Raw genomic sequence first — 20289 nt, forward strand, 5'->3', positions numbered from 1 at the left:
CAGTGCTGGGAAAAAAAATAATAAGAGGAAGATGGAATAAACATTGTTCAAACAAAATAGAGTTAGCTAGTATTTGTAGCAGGTAACCACCCCACTGAAACTACCAGTACTAGTATCAGATGAAAAGACATTTGTGGCACTGTGCAAAGATCTATCTCCACACCAGGAGTTTAAGATTCACCTCCATTTCTTAGGTATCTAAGATCCCTAAGTCTGTGGTCATTATCTTGGGTTCCCCTCATAGAGAAAACAGAAACAAACTTGTGATTTATGTATGTGTAATAGGGTTAATCTCATCCCATCAAGCAGAGCAAATGAATTATCATCTGGGGATGCTCCTTTAAAGCCCTTTTGGGTGAGACTCTGGATCATAATAATGATAATTTTCAGAGGGTTAACATTAGAGATAAACCTCAACCTATGCATTTGGAATTACTTTTCTATTAAAAACTGGCCAATTTATACCTATTACGAACTTAGCTTTGGAAAAATAGCCCCATAGTTGAACCAAAGCATCTTTTGCGTGCATCATATGAAGACTATTCATATCTCCATCTTCTCCTGAAATTGCTAGGAACTTATCTTTACTGGGTCATTAATTCTGGTAAGTTCATAATCTTACTGTTTAAGTTAAGGAGAAGAAAATGTTCCTGCATACTCTGACCTGTAACTATTTTTCTGGTGAGAAAGACTACACAGTTACACACCTGAGAATGTGCTGTTGCAGAAGAGGAATTCTTCTCAGAGTATGTGGTGTACAGAGATACTCTTGTTCAACTTTATTTCATTCTTCTGATTGTTTTAGAAAGAAAAGGGGAAAAACAGAGTTGCTGAGAGACTACCCACATTTAGGTGGAAAGGGTACTAATAAATATTTGATACTTAGTGTTTTAAAAAGACTTGAAAGAAGAAAAAGCAAGCAGGATTGGCTTGGGTAATATATCATGAACTTTAGCAACAAAACAATGAATGAATGAGAACAAATCTACATTAAGGAAAAACCTCACTAGAAATTAATGATCAGAACATGATAAACCCAAGCTTACAAAGAACTCCATAAAGGCAAAGGAAGAACGTCATTAGTTAACTTCCTCAATTTTTTTTTTTTTTTTCAAAAAAAATCAAGAGTAGCCCAGACTGGAAACCTGAGCACAATGCTCTGTGAGTCAGACTATAGTAGTGAGCAAACAGAAAAGAAACTGAGAAAAAAGAAACTGAGAAACAGAAAAGAGCTGGAGGATTGTTACCATGGTAATGATAAACTCCCAGCCAACCCCAAAGTGCTGCTCTGTCTGGATGCATATAAGTCTATGAGGCACAGGGTGATTCATCCCAGGGAACTCAAAGAGCCAGCTGATGCCTTCACAAGATCTCTCTCAATTATCTTTCAATAGTCTTGGGAATCTGGAGAAGTCTCAGCCAAGTAGAAGATGGCAAAGATCATTCCAATTTCAAGGAGGACAAGAAAGAAGACCCTAGTAATAACCAGCCTGTCAGTGTCACTTCCATGCCTGGTAAAATTATGCAGAAGATTATTCTGGAGGTTATTGAGAAACACCCGAATCAATGCAGTCATTGATCACAACCAATGGTTTCACAAGGGGAAAGTCCTGCTTAATGAACTTAATTTCCTTTTATGACAAGGTTACCCATCTAGCTGATTGATTGAAGCCATCTGATGTCATCTTTTTGGATTTCAATAAAGCCTTTGATAATTTTTCTTGGAGTATCCTTCCAGCAGAGAGCATAGAGTCTAGCATAGAGCCTGGTAAACAGGTAATATGATGAGAGAACGAATAGTTGATGGCTTGGGCTCACTGCACCTTCAAAGACAAATTAATTTTGAATTCAATACATGTTTTGTTTTGTTTTTACATTGGAGATATTTAGATGTGCACAAATCAGGTCCATCTGTTGTTATTGTCAATGAAAAACTACACTTTGACAAGAAAACATTTCATTCACCCCATTTGATTCACCCAGAACTCATTCATTGTTCATGAAGTGAGCAGACAGCACCAAAACTAAGGTGTAGATTGCAATAATATGGAGTTTTAGTCTATAGTCCAGAAATGAATCCCATCCTTGATGTCTCATTTAACCTTCACTGTATGAATGAACTTTAAAAAATGACTGTAAGCAAAAGCATTATTTACTCTGGTCCATAAGCCTACCTGCAAATGCAAATCAATGCAAATGCAGCACTGATCTGCTTTTCATCAGTATATAAAATCTGTTAGCAGAACTTCTATTTGGGTATATTTTGATTTAAAACGTTAATTCTGGTAAAATAAAATAAAATAAAATAAAATAAAATAAAATAAAATAAAATAAAATAAAATAAAATAAAGTAAAATAAAGTAAAATAAAATAAAAAATAAAGTTAAAGACTGGAATTTATCAATGTCTGTAACTAAAAATCCTCGTCTAAAGTATGTTAAGTTTTCTGCTTTTTAAGCAATTTGGTGTACATTGGGAAAAAGATAAGATAAATTGACACCATATCAAATATTCAGTTTGGATTTCCTGATGAAACAATCCAACAAAGAATCCTAGTCAGTTCTGCAATGAATATAATAAGGATGTAATTTATTTTTAAATATTAATTGGATTGTACATGAATAAACATGAGTCCCATAAAAAAACCTTTAATTGGTACAAGGTTCTGGTCTACAGTATAGGCTTCCGTTCCACCTGGAGATCTCTTATCTTACCATCATGCCTGCAAAGCTACAACTTTAGATATTTCCATATTTGATTGCTTTGGTATACAGTCTGAAGTAATAGCTCAGAAGCATAAGCTTTGGAGCATGTTGGCTAGATTTCAGCCATACAATCACATTTTACATAAGTATGGTTGAAGCTCTGAGAATGGTGTGCATGAACAGAAATACACAACATAAATAAACCTATGTCTTAGAATTTAATGCCTGGAGTATCCCAAAGAAGCTACTTACAGAAAAACTTGCACCTTTTCCTTTCTGAAATGAAGGTACATTTTGTCCATTTTTAGGGGTTTGTTTGTTTGAGGGGGAATGGGGATGGGGAGGGGGGAGCAGAAAAAAACATACACGAATCAAAGGGAAGTATGCCTAAGAAATAACTGAGTGCAATTAAGAAGCAAAATTAAGCCCTCTAAAAGCCATATGTGGATTTGATGGTGTACGTAGTGGTGTTTTCCAGGCTGAGAAGTAATCAGCCTTCAAGATCCTGTTACTTGGGAAGATTCTCAAAGTGGCCACATGATGGTAGCCTATGATCAGATACAAGCAAGCATCAACTGCTAAATCACATAAGGAAAGGAAATAGAGTGAAAAACTACTTCTTGTAAACAGAAATCAAAGTAAACCTCTGAACCCGTTGGTACCATAGAGGGAGGAGGTAAACTATATTTTGGTTTCCAAGCAGTGTAATATCCACAAAAAGGCTTTCAAGTGTACCTATTGACTTGCATCTAGATATGGTCTGTGTCTGGAGCTTTGTGACATCATAAACAAATTTACAGCTAGTAAGCTTGTCCTTACACTTCTCTTACATGTGAGGTCATCATATCATATCATATCATATCATATCATATCATATATCATATCATATCATATCATATCATATCCAGCTACAATTTCAATTTTTATTTTAAAGTGCAAAACAGGAGTCAAAAGTTTAAACAAATCTCCTTGCTACAGTCTCAGAATCTCTTGCGCATTATACAAAAAAAAAAAAAATAGTTTTGGCTGTATGCCGTAAATAAAGGAAAAGAGGGATTTTTTATTTTTTTTGTATTGGACAGTATTACCCAAATTTATAGGCTGGGGATACCTGTATTTGCTGTTTTGAACTGATTACAGGTAATAGTTTCTCATTTTTGGAAGGATATGAAAATTGCTTTTAAGCTTATCTACTTTGTGTAAAAAAAAAAAAAAAAAAAAAAAAACAACAGTTTGTGTTCAACAAAAAAAATTCACTGTCCCTGAAGCCATCTTGGGGCCTGGGTAATTATACATGTATAGCACAAATGTGTCCATTTGTAAAATTAAATAATAAAAATAATAAGAAAAATAAATAAAGTTCTAATCCATACCCAAGTTACTAAGCTCATTTTCTTTCTAGGTCTGGTACCTCCAATGAAAGGTGATAAATTTAAAATACATTAAGGCAGAGAAATAAAAATAAAGATTACTGAAAGATTGTCCGATTATCAACTTCTTCCTGATCAGCAATGCTCTTTCTTATGCATGCAGTTCTTTAAATTGTTATGTTTCAAATTTAAGGTTAGAAAGCTAATCATATAAAGCCTCTACAATGATTCTGGTTTTGAAAAGACCACAGATCAGCCCTAAAAGTCTGTGGTATAATGTGCTGGTCTAATCAGGGATGCTTTTACACTACTCCGACATGCAACTCCCCTCCATCTCATAAGCAAACCAAATCAATCTTTAGACTGACACAGCATCTAAGGAGAAATTCACTTTCAAACTGACTGTTTTGGTAAAAACACCCACATCTAGGTCAAACACTGATAATAAACTGCAAATTAAAAACAAACAAGGCCTGGCCTTGAACACTTCCAGAGACAGGACATCCACAGCTTCACTGGGCAACCTGTTCCAGGGCCTCACCTCCCTCAGAGTAAAGAATTTCCTTCTTATATGTTATCTAAACCTACCCTCTTATGGTTTAAAGTCATTACCCTTTGACCTATCACTAAAGTCTCTGACAAAAAAATCCCTACCCCGGCTTTCCCTTAGGCCCCCTTAAGGTATTGGAAGACCACTGTAAGGCCTCCCCAGAGCCTTTTCTTCTCCTGGATGAACAACCCCAACTCCCTCAGCCTGTCTTCATAGGAGAGGTGCTACAACTGCTTGATCAGCCTCATGGACTTCCTCTGGACTTCCACGTCCTTCTTGTGCTGGGGTCCCCAGACTTAAATGCAGCACTCCAGGGGTAGTCTCATGAGAGAAGAGTAGAGGGGAAGAATCACCTCCCTCTCCCTGCTGCTGGCCACACTTCTTTTGATGCAGCACACACTGCTGGCTCATGTTGAGCTTCTCATTAACCAACACACCCAGGTCCATCTCCTCAGAGCTCCTCTCAATCCATTCTCCACACAGCCTGTATTTGTGCTTGGCATGCAGGTGCAGGATCTTGCACTTGGTCTTGTTGAATGAACCTCATGAGGTTCACAAAGGCCTAGCTCTCAAGACTGTCAAGGTCTCTCTGGATGGCAACCTTTCCCTCCAGCACGTCAACAACAAAACACAGCTGGGTGTCATCTGCAAACTTGCTGAGGGTACACTCAATCTCACTGTCCATGTCACCAGTGAAGACGTTCAACAGCGCCAGCCCCAGTACTGATCTCTAAGGAACACCACTTGTTACTGATCTCCACATGGACATTGAGCCATTGACAGCAACTTTTTGAGTGCAACCATCCAGCCAACTCCTTACCCACACAGAGGTCTGTCTGTCAAATCCACGTCTCTCCAGTTTAGAGACAAGGATATCATGGGGGACAGTGTCAAATGCTTTGCACAACTCCAATAGATGATGTCAGTTGCTCTTCCCCTATCCATCAGTGCTGTAACCCCATTGTAGAAGGCCACCAAATTTGCAGGCATGATCTGCCCTTAGTGAAGCCATGTTGGCTGTCACCAGTCACCTCCTTATTTTTCATGCGTCTCAGCATAGTTTCCAGGAGGATCTGCTCCATGATCTTACCTAGCACAGAAGTGAGATTGACACATCTTCAGTTGACCAGGTCTTCCTTTTATTCTTTTTAAAAGTAGGAGTTATATTTCCCATCTTCCAGTGAGTGGGAACTTTACCCAGCTGCCAGGACTTCTCAAATATGATGGACAGTGGCTTAGGAACTACATCCACCAGTTCCTTCAGGACCTGTGTATGCATCTCATCAGGTCCCATGGACTGTGAACCTTCAGGTTCCTTAGATGGTCTTAGTTCATTGACTACATCCTACATTGGTTCATCATTCTTCCAGTCCCTGCCTTTGTCTTCTGGGGCCTGGGCTATGTTGCTTGAGCACTTGTCAGTAAAGACTGAGGCAAAAAAAGTCATTGAGTACCTCAGCATTCTCCATATCCCAGGTCTCCTGTTTCCTTCTGGAGAGGGCCCACAATTTTCCTAGTCTTCTTTTTATCAATGATGTACTTATAGAAGCCTTTCTTGTTCCCCTTGGTGTTCCTGTCCAAATTTAATTCTAAGAGGGCTTTGGCTTCCCTAACCTGATCTCTGGATGCTCAAAGTCTCTGTATCTCTTCCAGGCTGTCTCCCAGGCTATGCTTCCGCTCCCTGTAGGCCTTCTTTTTCTGTTTAACTTTGGCTGGAAGCTCTTTGTTCATCCATGCAGGTCTCCTGGTGGTTTTGCATGACTTCCTCTTGTCTGGGATGCACCCCTCCTGAGCTTGAGGGAGGTGATGTTTGAATATTAACCAGCTTTCTTGAGCCCTTCTTCCCTCCAGGGCTTTCTCGCATGATACCCTACCAAACAGATCCCTAAAGAGGGCAAAGTCTGCTCTCTCAAAGTCCAGAGTAGCAATCTTACTCTGCTCCCTCCTCACTGCCCTCTGAATCCCAAACTGCACCATATCATAGTCCCTGCAGCCAAGGCTGCCCTTGAATTTCCCATTCCCTACCAGCCCCTCCTTGTTGGTGAGAATGAGGTCCAGCACAGCACCTCCCCTCATTGACTCTTTGAAGAAGCAAGTTATCATCAATGTATTCCAGAAACCTCCTGGATTGCCTATGCCCTGCTGTGTTGTCCCTCCAACGGATATGGGGGTGGTTGAAGCGCCCCAGGAGGACCAGCACTTGTGCACAGGAGGTTGCTTCTGTCTATCAGCACACTCCTACTATAATGTCCCTTGTCCCTGCCCTCCCTGTAATCCTGACATTTAAACTGTCTGTCAACTCCTCACCCACCTTGAGGAAGAGTTCCATGTATTCTAGCTTCATATTGACACAGAAGGTGATGCCTCCTCCTGCTGTTTCCTGATGGGAAATCATACGTTCCCAGAAGTTAGTTAAAATACGTACACTGAAATTGATAGCACATAGTTTATTCTGTATAGATAATGAGGGTTTAAACTGTTCTAATTCTTCTTTTTTTTTTCATTATTAAGGAAGTTCACATGGCAATAAACTAATTTTTATATCGCCTAGTTTCCTGTATCCTAATTCACTGTAACAGTTACATCATGACCCAACTTCCCCAGTGCAGGAACTTGCCGTTCCAAGTATAATCCTGTTACGAGAGTCTGCAGGATCCAATTTCAAGAATTACAGAAGCTGAGTAGCCACATGAGTCACAGGAATATCTTCAACCTGTAGTAGGACCCTTTCAGTTCCTTTACCAAGTATTAACCAGAACAACTCAGTTCTGAGCAGCTCGGTTATAGTTAGTCTTTTTGCTCTCTCGTTTCCTGTTTCATGAATACAGTAACTGTACTGAGTAAATACATTGTCCCATAATTCACAATATCACCCAGTTTCACATACATTAGCATAATGAAATTTGTCATGATAAACTTTTAGGATAATTGTGGACTTCTATCTGGCACATGTTTATGGGTGTGCTTGACGCAAGTATTTGTGTGAGTACTATAAAAAGCTACACAACTTAGCTTGTCTCAATTCAGTACTGCTATCATTGCACACACTCTGGCATGCATGTGCTTCAGTGCTTCACTGCTTCAGGAAGGTGTTTCTCTTGCTGAAAGGACCTTGGGAATAAGCATCATCAAGTTGGGAAGAAAAAGCAAATTCTGTGTCTTCTTACTGAGACCTGTTGGCTTCCTCATCATGACCTGTCCAGTTTGCTCACTCTACCAGGTTCAAAGAGGTTCTCTTGATTCCTCTGTGAAATGACAACATTAACCATTCCCTATGTGTTTACCATGTGAAACGTTTCATGAAATCAGCTTCAGATCTAGCTCAGGGCAACTGATGAAGGAGAAACAAAATCTAAACCATAACATAAATCCCCACCCCCTCCTTATGACAACATCACCACTGGCAATAAAGCTTTTTTTTTTTTTTTTTCCCAGAGAAACCATTTTATGTAAGGCAAATGCATCAAATTAAGTGCCCATTTTCTTTGGGGAGTTCACATTGAAATTGATCTGCAGAATGCTCTGTACTTCATGCCTCTAAAGGTAAGGTAGAGCATTTGTTTACCTTTTTCTTTGGATTCTGTTTCCATATTTTCACAGTAATTCTGCATATCTTCTTTTATTTGATCCCACAAGCCTCCAATTAAAAGCCCCTTGACATTTATGCAAACTATTGCTCTTTAGAAGAAAGGGAATAAATAAGTCACATGCTTTCTCTTAACTAAGAAAAAAATAATGACTTCCCTCAGCACTACTTCGTCTGCTGTTAACCACAGTACCTGTATAAACACCATTTATCTAACTGTATTTTATGGTTAATGTACAAGAAGCTAATCAGAAAAAAAAAAAAAAAAAAAAAAAAAAAAAAAAAAAGAGAGAGAAAAATAATTAAAAAAAGAAGTATTACAATACAAGTCAACTACCTCATTCCTTGTGGCCACATTATAGTAACTACTGATTATACAATTAGCTCTGTTTCCTTTATTTCTCTGTTTCTATTCTAAATCTTGTGATCTGGTTAGCTGACCAAGCAACTTCTCTAAAGTGCAGCTTTACAATGAATTTTCAACTTTTTACCACATTCATTATCACAGTGAAAGTACTCCAGCAAGGGCAACTTTACAGACAAGCAGACAACGGGGAAACATATTTTAAACTACTTTCTCTCCTTGAGAATGTGCAGATGAGAGAATTGTTCATCTAATGAGAGAAATGTTCACTATTGCATTGGAAATGAATTGGAAACCTAGATGGAACTTGAAAACTGGTTCTTTCCTGAGGTAGGCAGATAGCCCAGCATTCAAAGAAGGTCTCTGAATAACAGGCAGGCCTAACCAATTCTGCCTACTCAGCACAAGGTGGAAATTATAGGTAAGGGTTTTCTAAGCCTTTCCTTGGCTTGTGGGAGAAACACTAGCAACATGGAACATTCCTGTGGTAGATGTATCCACCAAGAAAGTGTTGTGTGGACCCTTGCAGAGGTTTTGAGGGAAGCCATTCCAAGCACTCCCTTCACATACATGCACTCAACATGCAGAAATGTTAATACAAAGGAGAAAGGTGGCAAAATTGGTGCTTTCCCTTGCAGCAGGAGTAGACTACCACTTGATACTTGTATTTTTCTTCCTTACATCATCAGTAAAAAGAGTATGAGTAACTTCCATGCTGGACTGTCATGAGACCACTTGTCTTACAAAGCTGTTACATCTCGTCTGGTACCAACTTGGCATACTGCCACAGGTGCTACATGGGCAGAGATGGTTTGACTGAATTTTCTCTAGTAATGAGATTTTCTCAGTGGCCAAGGGGAGAACACACACTAGTCCCAAGAACCCCAAATAGCTTTTGCTTTACCTGAGCATAATAACATAAAAGCGCATTTCATACTTAATGGTTACTATTCTGTACATTATAGAACAGTGAAATAGAAACAGAAACATATTTCCAATAAGACTTGCCATGTGGACTGAAAGATGTGCCTTTATGTTGGTGATTCCACTTATCTTCTGATATTAGGTCGTTGTTTTTTGTTGTTGTTGTTGTTGTTGTTTGTTTGTTTAGTTTTGTTTTGTTTTTCCGTTTTTTGTTGCAAACAATTTATATATTTTTTTCAAGGAAGATGGAGTGATTTCATGAAAGTTCACCAGATGCCACATCTTGGGGCTAAATTAAATACTAAGGTCCGAACGCTTCGTTGGGTTAGAAACTGGCTGGATAGCCGGGCCCAAAGAGTCGTGGTGAATGGAGCCAAGTCCAGTTGGAGGCCAGTCACTAGTGGCGTCCCCCAGGGCTCGGTGCTGGGGCCGGTCCTCTTTAATATCTTCATCGATGATCTGGACGAGGGCATCGAGTGCACCCTCAGTAAGTTCACAGATGACACCAAGTTAGGTGCGTGTGTCGATCTGCTTGAGGGTAGGAAGGCTCTGCAGGAGGATCTGGATAGGCTGCACCGATGGGCTGAGGTCAACTGCATGAAGTTCAACAAGGCCAAGTGCCGGGTCCTGCACCTGGGGCGCAATAACCCCAAGCAGAGCTACAGGCTGGGAGAGGAATGGTTGGAGAGCTGCCAGGCAGAGAAGGACCTGGGAGTGATGGTGGATAGTCAGCTGAATATGAGCCAGCAGTGTGCTCAGGTGGCCAAGAAGGCCAACGGCATCCTGGCTTGTATCAGGAACAGTGTGACCAGCAGGGCTAGGGAGGTGATCGTCCCCCTGTACTCAGCTCTGGTGAGGCCGCACCTCGAGTACTGTGTTCAGTTTTGGGCCCCTCGCTACAAGAAGGACATGGAGGTGCTTGAGCGGGTGCAGAGAAGGGCGACGAAGCTGGTGAGGGGCCTGGAGAACAAGTCCTACGAGGAGCGGCTGAGGGAGCTGGGCTTGTTCAGCCTGGAGAAGAGGAGGCTCAGAGGCGACCTTATCACTCTCTATAGGTACCTCAAGGGAGGCTGTAGCGAGGTGGGGGTTGGTTTGTTCTCCCACGTGCCTGGTGACAGGACGAGGGGGAATGGGCTAAAGTTGAGCCAGGGGAGTTTTAGGTTAGATGTTAGGAAGAACTTCACTGAAAGGGTTGTGAGGCATTGGAACAGGCTGCCCAGGGAAGTGGTGGAGTCACCATCCCTGGAAGTCTTCAAAAGACGTTTAGATGTAGAGCTTAGGGATATGGTTTAGTGGGGACTGCTAGCATTAGGTCAGAGGTTGGACTCGATGATCTTGAGGTCTCTTACAACCTAGAAATTCTGTGATTCTGTGAACCAAATGGAAGGTAAAGCTCTCCCTCTGTCACCAATGACAAAGAAAACATTCCTAGTTTTCTTCTGCATGATCCCACATTGCAGTGTTCAAGAGTGGCTTCACCTGAAGCCTTACGTGTTCCATGATAGATTATGTAGGAATTTGTATACAGCACTGATGGGTTTTAAACTCTTTTCTGCTCTGGCCTTCCTAAATCTTTACATTGCTTTAACTTCTAAGTTTCCCTATACAATTTGACCTTACCAGGCACTAGGGCAGGGTGGCAAAGTCCTTACTTTGTCAGTGATTAATTAAAAGGTAGTACAGAATTAACTGACACCTTAAAAAGCACTGTCCATTACACAACAACTAGAATTTCCTTTCTTGCCATCCTGGAAAGTTTTGATGTCAGTATGAGATTACAAGAGGACAGGCAGTCCCTGAGGGAGCCTTGGTTGTCATTCCCTGACTAAGCTTTTCCAAACACACAAGCAGTGCCACCAAGTTGAAGGGCAGGAGAAATTGAGTTTCCCCTTCCTGCTTTCTATTGCTCTTATACTCATGTGTTTGCCCCTTATATACTCCTTACCTTCCTTTAAAAAGGAAGTGTTAATAGGCCAAGATATATTCTATACTTGTATCTAGAAGAAGAAGAATTATATGAAGAAGCAGGCATATTTTGCAGGGATTCAATATACAAATAAAAAGCAAAGACTTTTTTTGTCAGTGCAGGACCAACGATGTATGGATGTAGACAATAATAGACAGAGCATCACACAGGAAAAGGGATATTCTTTACATCTTGGGGAAGATAAACGGACAGAGGGGTCTTTTTGCCATATAGATGAGTTGAGGAGGGTTTGATAGCTGGAGAGAGAGACCAGAGGCTTTTTGAGAGACCTATGAATGTCTCAGCCATGTTGTCAGAACTGATTCTATGCCTCTCTCCTGCTCACAGCTGATTTTATGTTTTACATCCTTTCCTGTGATAGTTTAGTAGCAGTCTATTTTGCTTTCTACAGGGCTTAAGGTATCTCTCTCCTACATCTCATCTTCATATCTACTTCTGAATTTCATCTCCAAGTATAACCTCTCCTCTCCCCACTTTATCAGTTCTTTACCAATAATCCCTTTTATGGATTCTGAACTAAATAGTTCAAGGAAAAATTAAAGGAGCAAGAGTTATTTGTACAGCTGAACTGCACTATATCTCTTCTTCCTACGCTGTTTCATTTTCCATGCCATTGCCTTCTCTTGATGGTGTAAGCTGGTGGCTTCTTGTTTTGATGCTGTAATGGAGAAAGTTCAATCACTTGTTATTGACATAAGTGTTTAATCATGCAAGCAGTACTGTCTCATGATGGCTTGCTAAATATCCATTGTAGCAGACTCTGGATTTGGTGCCTAGATTATTCCCCTTATTGATTATTCAATACAAACTCCAGTCACACACTGCAGTCTTCAGAGATAGAAACATTGTTGATGAATCAAAGAAACCATGGGCCTCTTTTACTCTTTTTTTTTTAAAAAAAAAATATCCTTCCCACTGCTGGCTAGTAGAGCTTTTACTGTGAAAATATGCTATTTGTTTTTTTCTGAAAATACAATGAGTAATTATGTTTAAAAGCATAACTGATAAAGAGAATAACCTAAGGGCTTTGGATCCAGAGAGCATTACAGTAGATAAGTAACTAATTTAACGCTTTTTGTGCTAGAAAGCTTCATATATCCAGCATACATAAGTTACAGTAGTTAACAGCAATGGTTTGCTAAGATTTCCAATACTGTAATTGTTTATTTTTATGTAAGTTTCAAAAGTAAAAACAAAATTGCTCTTAAAAATATTAGCCAAGAAAAATCAACATTATTCTACCTTTTATGAATTTGTTTCATTAATATAGCACAAAAGAAATGGAGAAATGGTGAAATCTAATCTGATGTAATTTCAGTCCAAAGAAGAAATAAAATACAAATAAGGAAAACCTTTTTCTGGGTTGAATTCATATAGCTCTTACTCAGCTATATGACCTTTAAAATTGAGTTGTTTTAAAATTTTCATGCAAAGATTTTTTTCAGCATAAAATGCTGTTTTGGACTATAACTCAGCAGACCATCATTCTAAATAAACCCATCAATTCTGGTCAAATTTGAAAAATTGCTTGCATTTTGAGAGAGAAAGAGAAAAAGAGAGAGAATTTAAAAATAAAAATATTTTATTATTTTGCACATGTCGCACATTGTTTAACTGACTGATATTTTAATTTCAGTGTTTTTTACCCTGATAAATAAATAAATAAATAAATAGTAATTTTCATATAGGACCAAAAAAAAAAAAAAAGTTGCATATGCTGCCATCCCTAGGGGACAACCCGTTACTCCCAGGCCTCCAGAATTCCCCTGCCCCTGTGGGAATTATATGGAACCTTACAAGTTTACAGGGCTTCTGTTGTATTTTTGCTTCACCCCTACACCTGTCATGTAGTGTGCATTACAATTACAGGAGCAAAATTAGGGTTTCACATCAGGCACATTTTCATGCTGACAAACTGATCAAGTTATCAAGCACTTGAGGTAGAACAAGAGGTTCTCATTTGCTTGTTTTTTTGTTTCTCTTACCCATGAAATCAGCGAATCCTGGAAAAACAGCTCTTATGTTCAAGCAGATGTAAAATCATAGTAGGAGCAATTTTAGGTGTATGTAGTTTGCAGTTTCATCAGATCCCACTGCTCAGATGAGTTCCAAATCCTTTTCACAGGATCCCAAATGCCATAAGTAATTTGGTCAGATGTCCAGCTGTGGTTCTTTCTTACCTCTACCTGGAAACACACCTGAGTCACTACAACGAGGTTAAATGTGAGTAAACTCCGTATAATTATGGCAATGGAGGGGAAAAAAAAATATTTCATAGAATCATAGAATCATAGAATATCCTGAGTTGGAAGGGACCCTTAAGGATCATCAAGTCCAACTCTTGACACCGCACAGGTCTACCCAAAAGTTCAGACCATGTGCCTAAGTTCACAGTCCAATCTCTTCTTAAATTCAGACAGGCTCGGTGCAGTGACCACTTCCCTGGGGAGCCTGTTCCAGTGTGCAACCACCCTCTCTGTGAAGAACCCCCTCCTGACGTCCAGCCTAAATTTCCCCTGCCTCAGCTTAACCCCGTTCCCGCGGGTCCTGTCACTAGTGTTAATGGAGAAAAGGTCTCCTGCCTCTCGACACCCCCTTACGAGGAAGTTGTAGACTGTGATGAGGTCTCCCCTCAGCCTCCTCTTCTCCAGGCTGAACAGGCCCAGTGACCTCAGCCGTTCCTCGTACGTCTTCCCCTCCAGGCCTTTCACCATCTTCGTAGCCCTCCTCTGGACACTTTCCAACAGTTTCATGTCCTTTTTATACTGTGGTGCCCAGAACTGCACACAGTACTCGAGGTGAGGCTGCACCAGCGCAGAGTAGAGCGGGATATTTCTTCCTATCTAATCAGTATTGTCTTAACAAAGAAAATCTAAATGTTCCTATGTGATTCCAAATGATTGCATGCAGTGAAACATCAAGTACATGAGAAGACATGTCTATATCTCAACAATTTCACAGGTCTTCCCTTAAAAAAAGTCACACATACAGTTAACTAAGAGTCACAGTAGTTTCCCATATCACAAAAGAAATTGTCCATGTGCCATATGATTATTTAATAGAATTGTCAAAACTTTAGAAAGTGCAATTTAAATTAAGAGTAAATCTGTGGAAGTATAGCAAGATTATCCATCCTCATTTATATTTGCTTATACAGCCCTATTTCTTTTGGGATGTGTGCATATTAATTGTGACACAGTCTTTAATTACATAATTATATCCTTTCCACAGAAGACCTGATTCAGTCTGTGCCTTACAGATGAATATGAAGGTCAATTGTTTAGCTTCCAATCTTCTCAGCACTATTGTCATCTAGCTGGACAGACTGTATATACCTTGATAAAATGACATTTCAGGCTTGCTGATAAAAATTTATCCCAAAACCACATTTATTCCAGTTTTTAAAAAAGTCTCTACCATAGAAAGTGAGAAAGAGAACAGAAGATCTTACTTCTACAGTTTCTCAAATTAAGTGTCATATCAGGGAACAGCCTAGTATCCTGCTGGCTAATCTATGAATAAAATTGAGGAATTGAGACCTGAAGAAGAGGAAACATCTTCTCAAGAAACTCCCAATTCCTCCTCTGCTCAGAAGAGCAAGAAAAACAAAGGGTTATAGGAAAGAAGCTGTACAAGACACAAGCAAACAGAAGCAGGACAGATCTCAACTGATTTACCACTCCTTCCGTGATATATAACAAATAAGTGTAGAAAGACAAGTACATGCAGTGAACGTTATAAGTCATCAGATTTAAATGCTGTTGTTTAATAAACTTATTTTCCTGTTCAAGTAATTCACAGGTGAGAAAGGCAGAGGAATCAGTAATCACAGACATAAAATCATTTAATGATAGAATGCTTTGGGTTGGAAAGGACGTTAAGGATCATCTAATTCCAACCCCTCTGCCATGGGCAGGGACACCTCCCACCAGAGCCCCATCCAGCCTGGCCTTGAACACCTTCAGGGATGGGACATCCACTGCTTTGATGAGCAAGCTATGCCAGGGCATCATCACCCAATAATTTCTTCCTAATATCTAATCTAAATCTACCCTTTTTTAGCTTAAAACCTTTATCCCATATCACTCCCAGATAAAGAATAGCTTCCAGGCTTTCCTGTAGACCCCTTTAGGTCCTGAAGGTCACCGTAAAGTCTGCCCAGAGTCTTCTTTCTCTCCAGGATGAAAAACCCCAACTCTCTAAGCCTACCTTAATAGGAGAGGTGCTCCAAACCCTTGATCATCTTTGGGGCCCTCCTCTGGACTCATTTTAATAGGTCCATGTCCTTCCTGTGCTGGGGGCCCCAGAACTGAACACAGTACTCCATGTGGGGTCTTATGACAGCAGAGTTGAGGTAATCGCCTTCCTCGAACTGCTGACCATGCTTCTTTTGCTGCAGCTCAGGGTACATTTGGCTTTCTGGGCTGCAGCACACACTGCTGGCTCATGTTCAGCTTTTCAGTCATGAATTTGCACAAGTCCATCTCAATCCGTTCTCCACCCCGCCTGAATTTGTGCTTGGCATGCAGGTGCAGGATCTTGCACTTGGCTTAGTTGACTGAACCTCATGTGGTTCACACAGGCCCAGCTCTCAAGACTGTCAAGGTCTCTCTGGATGGCAACCTTTCCTTCCATGTGTTTGTGCCCTGAACGGCTACAAGTTTGTCTTTGTGAGTTTTAGGGTCTCAGACTGTACTATGCAGCATAAGAAAAGGCAGGCACTATGTTTCTCAGTTCACAGAAAGATGCTTTCCTGGACAAATGTTTTTCAGTACCCAGGCACATGCTTCAGTCTCAAAAACAGTCAAAAAGCCTTGGGCTACTACAGAGCCTGTTAACCTGGGCAGTTGTGCATCTCCATAGCTGGGTAGTGTGATAGCTTAGGACTATGCTCACATCACTGAATGCATTTGGAAAGAGGACATTCAGACTCTGCAGCCAGAGAGCAAGAGGAACTGTACACCATCCTAGGACTAGGGCACTAGTACAGGCAGTTGCCATAGTGCTGTTTTGGTACACTCAGGGCATTTGCATGCCAGAACAAACTTTTCCTTGACCATACATTGAATTCATCCCCCCAAAAATATGTACGCATAGAGGACATTAACTTTGTCAAGTAGAAAAGTTGTGGAAGCTGGTGATATTGGTTTGCTGCTCATCCATGGGAGCTGTCTTTAAGTATGACTGAGGCAGAGCTGTGAACAGATGTTATGAAGTCCACAGCACCAGGCATAATCTCCCATGCAGGGCAGTGACCCTTGGCAATAAGCTGGAAACAGTGGTGTTGTTTGAAACAATGGTGCTGACCTGTATCTGAGCCAGAAATTCAACTTGTATCTTCACCTGCCTTTGAGGTTGTGCCCAGTATGGAAGCCTCTGTGAAACACAGGTGACAGCAACGAATTAAAATTATGTAAAGGAAGTGGTGAAGAGCGTGTCACTCTCCTCTTACTTATTTGCCTTCCTGTAACAATACAATGGATGTAGCTGGGCTTTTTCCCTGTTGCCTTACAGAAGTGTGAGGTAAGGGAAATGAGTAAGATGTAGGCGTTTGTTTTTTTTTTCACACCCTCTTACGTGAGCAGTTTAGAACAGCTTAATAATGAAATAACACTGTCAAAGCACAGAAAAATATGCCTCTGAGACGAATTTATGACTTCCGTCCTTTCTGTGCCCCTTTACTATAACCGCCACAGGGAAACATCTTTGCAAGGAGGAGGTATGTTTATTTTTTATATTTCTCTGTTGTTAAATTTTATCTCAAAGAAGATAGGCAAAGAAATACTGTATTCTGTCATTGTGTTGTTGTGATATTCTTAGAATAACTCTGTGAGAGGTGGATAAACACTACTTACAAAATGCATGCTTTTGTCTCCAAAGACTGTCTTAGACAACATTTTGATGGCTTATTAGCACATTCTTTTCTGCAATCTGAAAATAGTTATTTAAAAATATTTAAAAATGAAAAGTGACCATATTAACAGCATTATTGGGTTCATCCAAGAAGCAGTATTTTGCTTGTTACAGCAAACCCTGCATTACAGTATTGAAGAGTGCCTATGTCACTTTCTGTATTCTCTTGCAGAAAGCACAGCTTGCCTGGAAATATTCAGATTTTTAAATTCATACAGAAAAATCTCTATACAGAGTAAATTCCTTTGAGTAGTACTGCATTTAAGTACCAGCTGAATAGAAGTATTTATGTGTCTTTTCTCTTATTCCAATTTTAATACTGAGGTAGAATATTTCACAATATCCATAATTCTCTGAATATGTCAGAGGAATGTAAGCATAAATTTATCCTTATAGCACATAAAACATGTAAGCAATAATTACATCTCTAATATTCGCCTACAGGCAAAAATAATTCTCTAAATGTCTCAGAGGTAAAGCTGGGAAATAAACTCAGAGGTCTAGTCTTAAGTAAGATGCCCAGCATTAATAAGGTATTCTTTCCCTTCCCATCCCCCTCCCCAAAGGAGAAAAAAAAAAAAAAAAAAAGAAAGAAAAAAAAGTGTTATTTTATTTGTTTGTTTATTTTCCAGTAAGAAACCTTCCTTTCCAATGGTTATAAAAGTCATAACATTATCAGACATGAAGACATGATAAGCTACACGGTCATATATTACTTATAACCAGCAGGTTATTGGGCAGATTTTTTCTTGTCTAATCATTCTCTTTTTTGTCTCTAATCAGTCTGAATGAGAATAGTCACTGCAGCAGGATTTCAACCTAGATAATATTTCCAAAATTCTAAAATAAACATTGTCTGGGGACATGTCTCAGGACTGAGCATTTTCAGAAAAAAAAAAAAGGTAATTAAAATTGATTTGTTCTGCAGTATGAAGTCTAGCTGTAGCCTATTTTCATGGAAAATTCTACAATGCAAGAATAAAACAGCTTTGCATGGAAATACTTTGTTTCCTTAATATTTTGGTCAATAATCTGCACAGCAATTACTTGGGATGTAAAAGAAAGTTTTTCCCACCTTTGAGGGAAAAAAAGTACAGTTCTACTGCAACAGTTTTTCTAAAGAGAAGAAATATATGATAATACCACAGGTATAAGAAAGAGAAGGAAAAGATATTTTCAAAAATGATTTTGTGATTTTCATAGAAAAAGAAAAAAGGCAGTGTTTCTGTGTAGTAGTTACATGTGGATTCCAGATAATGTAAAATGCAGAATGAATTATTCCTTCTGGGTTAAAGGCAGAAAACTTTGTTATAGAGGGATGCCTCTAGGCTGGTCATCCTGACCTATCTTTCCAGTGACTGGTGGGAAACAAACAGAGTGAAGGCTTTATTCATCACATGCTAGCTTGAATAAACAGTCTTAAGTATTGTTTCTTTCCAGCCACTTTAAAGGCAGCATAGAATTACCGGCTCCTTTGTGGGCAGAGCTATACAGCACTTGTACAATGTTAAGTAAGATGAACTCCACCCTGCAGTCTGGTGGCATCTTCAGAGTTAGGTTAAAAGGTTAAAGCAAGTTAATTTCTTTTTGTTTGTTTCCAATAGTAAAGTATGATGTTTTAATTCCAAATACGTTATTTGTCCAATTGTGTCCAAGATCTGAGAGCAGTTTATGCATTTTCTATTCAGGAACTTTTGAATAAAAATTAAAAAAGGTCTTGGGCTCAAGACCCAGAAGTGAAATCCAGTCTTTCTTTGTTAGCAATCCTGATTGCCACAAAGAATCCAGAGTCAAATTTATTTTCTTTGACATGTTTCTGCAGATACAACTCCTACAGTTTGTAATATCCACAGAAGTGATGGAGCTAACCTAAGTTGACTCAAAGAAAGTGAAGAAAGAAAGAATGATACATAGAAGCAAATATATAAACAAAGAAAAGAAAACACTGTTTGCTTAAAATAGTGTGTTGTAGTGTGTTGGGTGCAAACACAGTAATCACATCAGTTCCACTCAAAAATAAACAGCACCTTGAAGGAAGGTTAGCCATACTTTTGCACACCACAGACGGATGAATAAAGTAGAAATTAAAAATAAATCTCCACAAAACTATAACATAGTATTAGGTCTTCTAGATAGCAGCCTCATTGTATTAGGTGTCCTAGATAGCAGCCTTTGCCTCTGGAAACTTTGAGCCAGGCCATATTTATTATGTGCCTACGTTCCGAGTATGTTCAAATGAAAAAAAAAAATAAATCCCTTCTGTAGAGTAGTCCCAAAAACATTTATACAGCACAGTACCTGCCTGAATCTAGCCAAGAAAAAATATGAGGTACAAGGTATAAGAGTGTATTCCTGAGCACCTTTTCTGAAGAAACACTACTTTTTCTTACATCACTGCCGAGGAAATAAAAGGATCCAGAAGGAAAATACACCTTTTAAATTCCCCCCTTGCTCACCCAAGGGATGCAGTGGAGGCCAAATAAATCATAGAATCATTAGGGTTGGAAATGACCTCCAAGATCATCTGGTCTAACCATCACCCTACTACCAATGTCACCCATTAAACCATGACACTAAGCACCATATCCAACATTTCCAGGGATGGTGACTACACAACTAAAAAAAATAGATTTAGAAGGGATAGAAGAAATTAATGGGGGATCTGGCTTTCTCAGACTGCTAAGTACAACAATCTAAAAAGTAGCTCTTAACTTTGAAACCCCTTAGGACACTTCTCACCAGCAGCTGAGAGATTCTATAAGTGGAGGCTTGCTCTGTGCTTTCTCTTTCCTTTTACTTTTCTCCCTAAGAATCCACTGATGTCAGTTTTGGTCTGCTCAAATACAGCATTTTGTTTGAAATCAGTGCTGTCAGCTATGTGATCAGTTGC

The sequence above is a fragment of the Netta rufina genome (assembly GCF_964035555.1).
Source record: "Netta rufina genome assembly, chromosome: 1".
Lineage (NCBI taxonomy): Eukaryota > Metazoa > Chordata > Aves > Anseriformes > Anatidae > Netta > Netta rufina.